Raw genomic sequence first — 13213 nt, 5'->3', positions numbered from 1 at the left:
GTGTCCTTTGATACTAACAAGATTAGAAGCAGTTTCTTCACAGGATCTCATAGGGAGGTGTTGATGCTAAGAAGGGTAAGACTTAAATGACCAACAGGGCCTCTGCATTTGTAGGTGAGGAGCCTTCAGCTCAGATTTACAAAGTGATTATTTGTTGTCATGCACTAAGTAGATAGCAGAGCCAGGACTTAAACCCGGACCTTCCTGTCCTTGGGTCAGTACTTTCTATGCCATCCTGGTTGGAAGTACTGGTCTGGTGGTAGAGAAACCCAGTTTTGGTAGGAAATGGGGCCATTTCTGTTTTTGTTTTAATCTTACCTAGGATTATAGAATTTTAGATCTGGAAATGATCATGTATAATGTAGGTGGGAAACATGAGATTATCAATGTAGAAGAAGCGTAAGTTAGCTATATAGAAAGCTTTCTGGAAATCCTTGTGGGGGCTTTGTTTACTAGCTCCTGAGCAGCTCTGGCGGTCTACTGATGCAAGATCAACCAGTGAAATGATTTTTGGAATTGTACCGGCACTGCCAGGAAAAATCTTCTATTAGTACTGTTTAATTTTAGTTTTCTTCTTTTTTCTGTAACTACATGAGGACATGGCGCCTGGGTTTGAAAAGTGCGTTTCATTAAGTGGGAATTTGGAATGGAGATGGCAGGGAAAGCATTCCTGGCCTTCTCTGTAAACTCCACAGAAGTAGCTGGGAAGGGAAATTGACCAAGAGAGGGCAGAAACAGGGAAGAAATCATAAGACTAAAATGCAGCCAAGACAGTTTTCTGGTAAGAACTTTATTCCTGGATTCAGCAACTATTTGGAACACTTCCAAATATGTTCTAAATGACAGGAAGATGAAAGACAATGGAGCAAGTTTTGAAGGGTTGGTTCCCATTACTGAGGAGCAGAGAAACATTCCAGTGTGCTGGGAGGTAGCTCATAGCTAAGCTGCGAGGTGACATGTATGTTTTAGGATCGCTCATCATGTGCCATGCCTGGTATGTGCCAGCCAAGCTAAAAGTTAGAATCTTCATGTGGACTATTCCTTGGACAGTTTGCTTCATTATTTAGAACAAGGCCCCTAATCTCTGGAGTGATGATTTCCAGAGCTACAAAAAGCACGTGATCTTCTGGCGCTGGCACAAGCCGGCTGGCCTGAGTCCTGCTGGAGGAGATAGATATCAGCAGTGTTCGTTTGTGTGCAGAACATTCGCTGACTAGTGCCAGTACCATCTACATGATTAGTGTTGTTAACATTTTCTGACTGATGGTGGGAGCCAGTGTTTTCTCAGTGTTATTTAGATTTTAACAGAAAAGCCTGATAATTGCTACATTAGCCCGTTCTAGACTTCAGTAATAAAAACAATGAGAACTAAAAAGCAACTTTAATATTTATATAGTATTTGATATATGCTAGCCACTGTTCTGAGTGATTTATATAGATTAACTCATTCGTTTTACACGAAAACCCTCTGAAGCAGAAATACTATGATTGCCTCCATTTACAGATGAGGAATATGAATCAAAGAGAGCGTGTAATGAAATAATGCAATGTGATTCTGTCACTGAATACCCAGTCAGTGCAGACTTCATGGGTTAAGGGCATAGTCCCCAAGAGGACTGCTCTCACTTTAGCCACCAAGCAGCCATAAACTCTGGGTGTTTCCAGCCACCTGTGCTCTGACCGACTGGCTATAAATCATGGGTTCCCACTACCCCTCTGGTTTGAAAAATTTGCTAAATGACTTGCAGAACTCAGGAAAGTGCTGTATTTATGATTATAATTTTATTATAATGGATAAAAGTTAGGGCCAACGCCAACCAAACGACGAGAACAATAGGGCGAGGCTGGGAGGGTCCTGAGTTTGGAGCTTCTGTCTCTTCCCCTGGCATTGGGACCTATCACCCTCCCAGCACGAATGTGTTTGCCAACCAGAAAGCTCATCTGAGCCTCAGCGTCCAGAGCTCTTATGGAGGTCCTATTACATATACATGATTGATTGCATTACTGGCTCCATGAGGGGCCTTAGTCTGCACCCTTTTTCCTTTCTGAAGTTTGGGTTACTATCTCCTGCCCCAAAGCCCCAATCCACTAGTCACCTCGTTGGTCTTCCTGGTTACCCCCCCCCCCCCAGAGTCATCTCATTAGCTGAAACTCACATGTGATCCAAGGGTGGCACCATGAATAACAGAGGGATTTTATCATTTTATCACCACGGAAATTGACGTGAAGACAAAGACCACCAAATTCTTTGTTACACAAAATTAAGTAAGAAAGAGCTGAACAAACTGGGCTGGGGAAGGATCAAGAGCAAGGGTAACTCCAGGGGTCCCAGCAGCAGGAGCTAGGGGATTGGCCTTTTCTAATTGGCTACTTTTAGATGTCTTGCTTCATTCATTTGTCTTCTCAGTATCTTTGCTCAATGGTCAGATGTGGCGGAGGGAGAATCACATTGGAAAAGTCTGGATCACAGACTTATGTGGGGTAGTGGTAGTGAGAGAATAGGTATGGGCTGGGAGGGGGTGTGGCAATTTCCAATCCCTCTAAGACCCTGTGGAGAGGTGGGCGGTGGGGGGGTCGGGGGAGGTGGCAGTTCTTTAAAGGAAAGGAGGCCAGGTAGATTTTGTAGAATCTGAGAAACTGAATTATCGTTTGCGTATTTGAGCAGTAGAACCAGTAACAGTGCCATTAGAGGGATGGTGGGAGGTACTGACCTAAGAAGATTCTCCTCTAAAACATGGTTTCCATTCCTCTAAACAAAGTGCATCATTACTATTTTTTCTCCCCTTTCCTGGACATGAGATTTCAGAAGATGCTCTCAGCCAAACAAAGTAGTAATTTCTTTCCCCATTTATGTGGATCAAAGATGTCTCAAACTATCAACTTTGATTCTAACTAAATAATATGATTCCAGTGAAAGGCAGTATTCTAGTGTGACTTTGAACTTTGCCTTTAGAAAATATTTCTTTTCTACTGGGAATAATTTGGAAATAATTCCAAATAATAATTTGGAAATAGTGACATAAACTCAACAGATCTCCAGTTCTGTCTGTACTATTCTTTGTAGGATGGGATTTTTCACAGGAGGCAGCTGGAACAGCACTGGCAAACCAGGAGGCTTTTAGAGAGAAACCCAGTAGAGCTGGCCTTTCTGTGTTGACATACCCAGCGAGGGCAGGTGGCATTGGACTTCTGTCTGAACCATTTCAGAAGTCAGATCAGTATAAAAGAGTAGGCATCCCCATTTTGCTTTTACATAAACCCAAGGAGAAATGTGTTTATCCTGTGGTTTTAGCTACATAAAAATTTTACTTTGCTAAGAGAATCTTTAAGTCATTGAGTTAAATACCTCAGCCATCGTTGCTACATTTTTGGGGTGGAAGATACAATTGACTTTTCTTTCTCTTGGATTTATTTATTTATTTATTTATTTATTTATTTATTTATTTTTTTTTTTTTTTAAATTTATTTGTCAGATAGAGATCACAAGTAGGCAGAGAGGCAGACAGAGAGAGAGAGGGGAAGCAGGCTCCCCCTGAGCAGAGAGCCCTATGTGGGACTTGATCCCAGGACCCTGGGATCAGGTCAGTTCACCACCTGAAATGAAGGCAGAGGCTTTATTTAACCCATGAGCCACCCAGGCGCCCCATCTCTTGGATTCTTTTAGATACTTTTTTTCCTATAACAAAACCCCCCCACTAGCATCAATGCAGTGATTTGACACTGCAGTCATTTTCAGTTTATATTAAATAGCTACCTGAAGGTCTTACTTGTCTCCACATTTAATAAAGGAAACTGAGCATCTCTCACCTATTTCTGTCACCAAGTCCCAAGGATTCTGCCTCTCTCCTGTATTTTATGTGCATCTCCTATGATGCTGCCTTAGCTCAACTTCATCTTTTTGAAAGATTTATTCAGTTATAATTGATAATGCAATCAGGGTAAATATTGACAGTGTATATAATTTTTTTGAGTTCTGACACATGTATGCAAATGGATCCTTTATGAGATAGACGTTTTGCAAAGATTTTTCTCCCAGCCTGTGGCTGGCTTATCTTTCTGTTGAAGAATGGTAAGTTTTAATTTTTCTGAAGGCCAGTTTTTCATTTTGTGCTTTTGTGGATCATCCCTTGGTGCCATATGTAAGAAATACTTGTCTAACCCATGGTCACACAAGGATTTTTCTCCCATGTTCTCTAGAAGTTTATAGTTGTAGATTTTATGTTTAGGCCCCTGATCTCTTTTTTTGTGCTCATGGATGTCTCAATTGTTCTAGAACCATTTGTTGAAAATTCTGTCATTTTTCCACTGCATTGCCTTATACCTTCTGTTAAAAATCAGTTGTCCATATAAGTAAGTATGGGTTTATTTCTGGACTTTTTATTCTTCTTATTTTTCTTTTTTAAGATTTTATTTATTTATTCATGAGAGACGGAGAGAGAGAAAGAGAGAGAGGCAGAGGAAGAGGGAGAAGCAGGAGCTTGATGCGGGACTCAATTCCAGGACCCTGGGATCATGACCTGAGCTGAGGGCAGATGCTTAACCAGCTGAGCCACCCAGGTGCCCTGGACTTTGTATTCTGATCCACTCATCTATTTTGATTACAATAGTCTTATAATAACTCTTTTAGTTAGATAGTGTTTGCCTTCCAACACTGTTTCCCTTTTTCCAAGTTGTTTTGGCTGTTTATTCTTGAATCAACTCGTCAGTGTCTACAAAAAAGCTTGATAGGATTTTAATTGCCATTACATTGAATCAATAGCTCAGTTTGACAGAATTGACATCTTAACTATATTGAATTTTCTGATAAATAAGGTACATCACTCTATTTATTTAGGAGACATACTTTCAGTAGTATTTTGTAGTTTTCAGTATACAGGTCTTTCATGTCTTTTGTTGGATTTATTTCTATTTCAAAAATTTGGTGTTATTATAAATAGTATTTTTAAAATTGTGGTAAAATATGTAAAAATTGATTTTTATATATTGGTCTTGTATTCTGCAACCTTGCTAATAAATTCACTTGTTAGTGAGATGCCATCAGAGTTTCAAATAAGATAATGAAGTCTTCTAAAGAAAGTTTTACTGTTTTCTTGTCCAATCTGAATGTCTTTAAAAACATCTTGTGGAGGCATCTGGTTGATTCAGTTGGTAGAACATGTAACTCTTGATCTCACGGTTGTGGGTTTGGCCTCCATCTTGGGTGTTGAGATTACTTAAATACATAAGGTCTTAAAAAAAATTCTTCTTGTCTGATTGCCCTGATTAGTATCTCCAGTATAGTCTTGAAGGGAAGTGGTACGAGTAGGCATCTGTGTCTTTTTTCTGATCTCAGGAGGAAAACATTCAATCTTTCATGATTAAATATAACATTAGCTGTGGGGATTTCTTTTATTTTGCAAAAGCCTTTGGTCAAATTGAGGAAGTGACTTTCTATTACTGATTTGCTAAGAGCTTATATCAGGTATGGATGTTGGATTTTATCAAATGAATTTTCTGTGTCTATGGAGATGATTGCCTGGTTTTTCTATTTTTATTTGCTAAGGTGGTGAATTATGTTGATTGTTTTATAAAGATTTTATTTATTTGAGAGAGGGAGAGAGAGTACATGAGCAGGGGGAGGGACAGAAAGAGAGAGAGAGAGAGAGAGAATCCCAAGAAGACTCGATGCTGAGCATAAGCCCAGCTTGAGGCTTGATTTCACAACCCCAATATCATGACCTGAGCCAGAATCAAGAGTCAGATGCTTAACTTCTGAGCCACCAGGCACCCCCACATTGATTCATTTTTAAATGTTAATCCAGCCCTGCATTTTTGGGATAAACCCCACTTGGTCATTATCTTTTTATTATATGATTGGATTCTATTTGGTAAAATTTTGTTTCAGATTTTTATATCTTTGTTAATGAGGGATATTGGTTCATAGTTTTCTTATAATACCTTTATTTTTGGTATCAGGATTATGCTGGCCTCATTGAATTGGGAAGTATTCTTCAATTTTTCAGAAGACTTCGTATAGAATTGGTATTATTTTTCTTTAAATACTTACTAGAGTTCACCAGTAAAGCCACATGATCCTTGAGTTTTCTTTGTGGGAAGATTTTTAATAACAGTCAATTTCTTGAATAGGTAATAGGACTAAGGTTATTTATTTCTTCTTGAGTGAGCTTTTTTAGTTTGTGTCTTCAATTTGTCTGTTTCATTAAGTCATCAAATTTACTGGTGTACATTTATTTATAACCTTTCTTAGTAACCTTTAATATATTGATATGCTCAAGGAACCAATATTTATTCTCAAGGATTTTCTCTATTTTTGACTATGTCATTGATTTTTATATTAATCTTTATTATTTTCTTTCTTTGCTTACTTTATGTTTAATTTGTTCCTCTTTTCTAGTTTATTGAGGTGGAAACTAAGATAATTGATTTGAGGCCTTTCCTTTTTTCTTTTCTTTCTTTTTTTAAAACTGGCTTTTTATTTTATTTTTTACAGATTTTATTTATTTATTTGACAGAGAGAGACAGCAGGAGAGGGAACACAAGCAGGGGGAGTGGGAGAGGGAGACGCAGGCTTCCCGCCGTGCAGGAAGCGTCATGTGGGACTCCATCTCAGAACCCTGGGATTATGACCTAAGCCGAAGGCAGACACTTAGACTGAGCCATCCAGGCGCCCCTCCTTTTTTCTAATATAGGCATTTAATGCTGTAAATTTGCTGTAAGTCCTACTTTAGGTATTTTGCAAATTCTGATATGTTGTGGTTGTTTGCTTTTTTTCTAACTTGTAAAAATATCTAAAATGTAAAAATATCTAAAGTGAAAACTTGACTGCTGGTGAATCCTTATTATCACTTTTTCATTATTTTTTTTTTTTGGTCTGATACAGTCTTCAATAACTTCATAATGCATTCCAATTTTACATTATAAATGTAGTGAATAAATGAATGAAGAAAGAGGCTTCCATACAAAAGGAATTCCAAGTTACTCTAAGTTATTCTTTTTTTCTTTTCCTAAAAATTTTAGTTAAATTCTAGTTAGTTAACTTACAGTATAATATTGGTTTCAGGAATAGGAATGCTTTACGTATTTTTATAGACCTTTTTCTTATGTCCCTGAACATCATATCTTTTTTTTTTTTTTTTTTTTGAACATCATATATCTTGGTAAATGTTCCATGTGCACTTGACTGTTGTTGGGTGGAGTGTTCTATAAAGGTCAGTCAGGCCATGTTGATTGATGGTGTTGTTCAAGTCTACTGTATCTTGCCTGAGTTTTTGCCTATTGCTATTCTCAGTTATTGAGGAGGAGTATTTAAATTTCCAGCTATAATTGTGGATTTGCATATTAATTTTATGAGTTTTTCTTCATGTATTTTAAAAGTCTCTTGCTAGGTTCATGAAGATTTAGGATTTTTAAAAAAAGTCTATTTACTTAAGTAGTCTCTACATCCAGTGTAGGACTTGAAGTCATGACCCCCAAGATTAAGAGCCTCATTCTTTACCAAGTGCCCCAAGGTTTAAGATTATTATGTCTTCTTGATTAATTGACTTCATTATTGTGAAAAGACTTTCTTTTTTCCTGGTGTTATTCTTTGCTCTGAAATCTCCTTTGATATTAATATGACTTTCTTTTGAGTATTATTGGTTTTGTGTATCTTTTTCCATCTATTCACTTTTAATCTATGTGTGTGTTTGCGTGTGTGTGTGTGTTTGGGGGGAGAGGGGCAGAGGAAGAGGGAGAGAAAATCTTAAGCAGGCTTCACACCCAGTGAGGAGCCTGACTTGGACTTGGGGTTTGATCTCATGACCCTGAGTTCATGACCTGAGTTGAAATCAAGAATTCCGTGCTTAGGGACACCTGAGTGGCTCCGTTGGTTAGCTGGCTGCCTTCAGCTTCAGGTTATGATCCTGGGATCCTGGGATTGAGTCCCGCATCGGGCTCGTTGCTTGACGGGGAGCCTGCTTCTCCCTCTGCCTCTGCCTGCCACTCTGCCTGCTTGTGCTCTCTCTCTGACAAATAAATAAAGTCTTAGAAAAAGAAAAAAAAGAGTGGGATGCTTAAACGAATGAGCCACCCAGGCACCCCATTGTGTTTTTATATTTGAATCCATTTCTTATAAACAGTTTATGCTGCGGTCTTACCTTTTTTTTGCAATCTGATAATTTCTGCCTTTTATTTGGGGTATTGAGACCATTTACATTTAATGTGGTTATTGATGTGATTAGATTTTAGGCTACTATCTTGCTATTTGTTTTCTGTTTTTTCCTGGTGTTTTTTTATTACCTTTTCTTCTTTTTCTGCCTTTTTTGGATTAATAAGTGGTTTTTATGATTCTGTTTTATCTTTTTTATTGGTTTGACTCTGTTTTGTTATTTTGGTGATTGCTTTAGGAGATAAAATATGCATCTTTAACTTACCACAGTCTACTTTCTAGGGATATTATTATTTTATTTTTTATTGAAGTATAGTTAACACACAAATTACATTAGTTTCAGGTGTACAGCATAGTGATTCAACAACTCTGTATGTTGTGCTGTGCTTACCACAGCTGTAGCTACTGTCACTATATGATGCTACTGCAATCACTGTACCACTGATTATATTCCCTTTGCTCTACCTTTCACTGCTGTGACTTAATTCATTCTGTCTGGAAGCTTGTACATCCCATTGCACTTCACCGATTTTGCCCTTTCCCCTTGTCCCTTCTCCTCTGCCAACCACAAGTTTGTTCTCTGTTTTATGGGTCTGTTTCTGCTTTGTTTTTTAGATTCCACATGTAAGTTAAATCCTATGGTATTTATTTTTCTCTGTCTGGCTTATTTTACTTCACACAATGGCTTCCATCTGTGTTGTCGCATATGGTAAGATCTCATTCTTCTTTGTGGCTGAGTAGTGTTCCATTGTATATATATCATATCTTCTTCATTCATCTACCAAAGGATACTTAGATTGCTTTCATGTCTTGGCTATTGTAAATCATGCTGCAGTAAACAGGAATGCATACATTTTTTCAAATTAGATGCATACATTTTCTTTGGGTAAGTACCTAGTAGTAGAATTACTGAATCATATGGTAATTTTATTTTTAATTTTTTAAGGAAACTCCATACTGCATTCCATGGTGACCACACCAGTTTACATTCTCACCAATAATACATAAGGTTTTTCAAGATATTATTATATCTTATCACATACAGCATAAGAACCACACAGTAGTGTACTTCCATTTCTTCCCTCTCAACCCCAGTTCCACTCTCTGCATTGTAGCCTGAAACTTTTCTCAAAGCCAGAAGCTAGGGCAATTGTATCACCTGCCTCATTTGTTTACTATCTCTCAAAGATCACTGTCCATTCTAGGCTGATGTCCAGTGTCTTGAAAACCATTGTTTCATATATTTTGTCTTTTTTTTTTCCTCCTCGTTTTTTTCATTTTTTGTTTTGGTTGTTTCAGGAGGGAGGATGAATTCCATTCTTGTTACTTCATCTTTGCCTGAAGCAGAAACCTCAGCTTAATTATCTTTTGCTTGGATGCTTTCATACTATTCTTGACTCATTCTAGCTCTATTGCAGTTTGTCCTTTGATTGGTTCCAGAGAGATTTTTCAAAAGTAAATATCTGACCATATCTCTGCTTACATTGTTCAGTGGCTTCTCATCAAAAGAATTTTTAAAAAAAATAATGAAACAGTCATGCTAGGATACCAAATTCCTGGGTGGAAGAAATATTCTTAATTGGAACTTGGATGAATAAAGGTATTGCTAAAGATGGTACAAGTAAATTCCTGTGTAATCATATATGATAATCATATGTTATTTTGAAGATACAAAAATATTGGCTCTTCTGTTGGTTAGGTAATACTTGAGTTTCTATAGAATTAGCAATAAGCTTAGGTTACAACTGCTGTCTCATTTGAGACTCAACAAAATAAGGTACTTGAAAGCTTAGTAGTTGTTGATGAAACATATTATTATAGAAAATGCCATTGAGGGGCACCTGGGTGGCTCAGTGGGTTAAAGCCTCTGCCTTCGGCTCAGGTCATGGTCCCAGGGTTCTGGGATCGAGCCCCGCATCGGGCTCTCTGCTCAGCAGGGAGCCTGCTTCCTCTTCTCTCTCTGCCTGCCTCTCTGCCTACTTGTGATCTCTGGCTGTCAAATAAATAAATAAAATCTTTTAAAAAAATGCCATTGATTTTTTAAATGTTTATTATGAGATGTTAGATGCATTAAAATTATATGTCCATTTGTAATCTCAACAGAATTATCTTAATTGGGGGAAAAGGATTCTATATGTATATATAAATAAAAAGCTGGTTGTCTTTTATATCCTGAGAGTTTCTTCATATTTTAATACTGTGTTTCTTCATCATGCCTTTCTTATTCACCTTTGTAGTATTGGCCCCCCAAATTAGTGTTTTCTCTCCTACAATTTGTGTAAACATGTCTGCTTTAAAGAAAGAAAAAAAATTAACTGAATACCTTCTGTATACCTGGCATTGTGCTAGATTAGCATATCAGGCCCATGCTTATTTCTGTGATCTACTTATTTTTCTTATTTTTTTGAAAATTTTAATTAAATTTTTTTATTATGTTCAGTTAACTACTGTATATAGTACATCATTAGTTTTTGATGTACTGTTCAGTGATTCATTAGTAGTGTATAACACCCAGTGCTCATCACAACATATGCTCTCCTGAATACCCATCACCTGGCTACCCCATTCCTCTATGCCCCTCCCTTCTGAAACCCTCTGTTTGTTTCTTGGAGTCCATAGTCTTTCATGGTTCATCTCCCACTCTGAACTCTCCTCCTTCAGTTTTGCCTCCCTTCAGCTATCATCCTCCATGCTATTCCTTCTGTTCCACTGAGTGAAACCATGTGATAATTGTCTTTCTCTGCTTGACTTATTTTACTTAGCATAATTCTCTCCATTTCCATCCATTTGATGCAAATGGTGGGTATTCATCCTTTCTGATAGCTGAGTAATATTCTATTATATATATGTACCACATCTTCTTTATCCATTCATTTGTTGAAGGGCTTCTTGGCTCCTTCCACAGTTTGGCTATTGTGGACATTGCTGCTATGAACATTGGGGTGCATATTCCCCTTCTTTTCACATCTGTATCTTCGGAGCCAATACCTAGCAGTGCAATTGCTGGGTCATAGGGTAGCTCTATTTTTAACGTCTTGAGGAACCTCCATACTGTTTTCCAGAGTGGCTGTACCAGCTTGCATTCCCACCAACAGTTAAGAGGTTTCCCCTTTCTCCACATCCTTGCTAACATTTGTTGTTAACTGTTTTGTTAATTTTTGCAGTTCTAACTGATGTAAGGTGATATCTTACTGTGGTTTTTTTTTTTTTAAGATTTTATTTATTTATTTGACAGATAGAGATCACAAGTAGGCAGAGAGGCAGGAAGAGAGAGAGAGGAGGAAGCAGGCTCCCTGCTGAGCAGAGAGCCCGATGTGGGGCTCAATCCCAGGACCCTGGGATCATGACCTGAGCTGAAGGCAGAGGCTTTAACCCACTGAGCCACCCAGGCGCCCCTCTTACTGTGGTTTTGATTTGTATTTCCCTGATGGTTAGTGATGTTGAACATTTTTTCATGTGTCTGTTAGCCATTTGCATGTCTTCTTTGGATAAGTGTCTGTTCATGTCTTCTGCCCCTTTTTTGACTGGATTGTTTGTTTCTTGTTTGTTGAGTTTGATAAGTTCTTTATAGATCTCAGATACCATCCCTTTATCTGTGATGTAATTTGCAAATATCTTTTCCTGTTGAGTGGGTTGTGTCTTAGTTTTGTTGACTGTTTCCTTTACTATGCAGAAGATTTTTATCTTGATGAAGTCCCAAAAGCTCATTTTTGCTGAGATTTTTAAGTTTAATTTAGTTAAAATATGGTGTATTACTAGTTCCAGAGGTAGAACTTAGTGATTCATCAGTTGCATATAACACCCAGTGCTCATCACAACAAGTGCCTTCCTTAATGCCCATCACCCAGTTACTCTATTTCCCCATCACCTCCCCTCCAGCAACCCTGTTTGTTTCCTGTAGTTAAGAGTTTTTTATGCTTTGCCTCCCTCTCTGTTTTTCTCTTATTTTATTTTCCCTTCCTTTTCCTTATGTTCATCTGTTTTGTTTCCTAAATTCCACATGTGATTGAAATCATATGGTATTTGTCTTTCTCTGACTGACTGATTTTGCTTAGCATAATACCCTCTTGTTCCATCCATGTCGTTGCAAATGGCAAGATTTCATTCTTTTTGATGGCTGAGTAATATTCTGGTGTATGTATATCCCACATATTCATTATCCATTCATCTGTGGATGGACATCTGGGCTCTTTCCATAGTTTGGCTATTGTGGACATTGCGGCTATGAACATTGGGGTGCAGGTGCTCCTTATTTTCTACAACATTTCACCATATCTCTTCTATGGCTATACTGATTTATCTGCAGTTACTGGGATATATCATTTCCTTTCATCCCTTGCTACTTTCATATATACTGTTCCCTCTGTCCTTCCCCCTTGTTGATCTGATTAAATTCTATTTGACATTTAAGACTCAATTTAAGTATACCCTTCTTTAGGAAATCTTCCTCGGAAACCATACGCTAGGTTAGGCCTCATAATGGCATTTAGCACACTAATTGCAACTATCTGTTCCCTTGCCTGTTTTCACACCAGACTGCTTGAGGACATTATCTTACGTGATTTTATATCTTAACTCTGAGCACAGGGCCTTGCCCAGTGTAGGGATGAGGGAGACAAAAGTTTGTCCTTGCCTCTGCCATTGTGTGATCTTAAACAAGATCATTTGACATTCTGACACCTAGGTTCTCTTCCTGCTCTGTAGCCACGTCAACCTGGTTGGTGCAGGGTGGCCTAGTGTGCCTGTCACATGAGGCCTGGGCCTGAGGGCTGGATTCTTTTTGCAGTGATGATTCAGGGCTTGAGGTTGACACCACATCAGAAAACCAAGACCCCTGCCTCCTTCTAGGCGCAGATGGCAAGCTGCTAGTGAAAGCCAGAAGGAAACCACTCAGAGAGACAAACCATAGGCCTATGCCACGAACTACTTTTGAGGGAGGGCCACTTCGGTAAGATTCTGTAGGTGTCTGGGAGTGCTCTCTATCCAGAGGAGCCAGATAAGAAGCTAGGCTTTGTGATGTCTTTTCTGTCTTACTCTAGCAGTCAGTCCGTTCCTTTCTTGGTCCCC

The 13213-nt window shown here is 38.3% G+C and overlaps 1 protein-coding gene across 4 annotated transcripts in view; it reads left to right on the top strand.

Annotated features, from left to right (window-relative positions):
* Window positions 1–13213, top strand: part of STIM1 (stromal interaction molecule 1) — a 188997-nt gene that overhangs the window by 131091 nt on the left and 44693 nt on the right. The gene's annotated exons all lie outside the window — the stretch shown is intronic.

The sequence above is a fragment of the Meles meles genome, chromosome 8 (assembly GCF_922984935.1).
Source record: "Meles meles chromosome 8, mMelMel3.1 paternal haplotype, whole genome shotgun sequence".
NCBI lineage: Eukaryota > Metazoa > Chordata > Mammalia > Carnivora > Mustelidae > Meles > Meles meles.
Note: the sequence above shows the minus strand (reverse complement) of the source record. Positions and strands in the feature narration are given on the sequence as shown.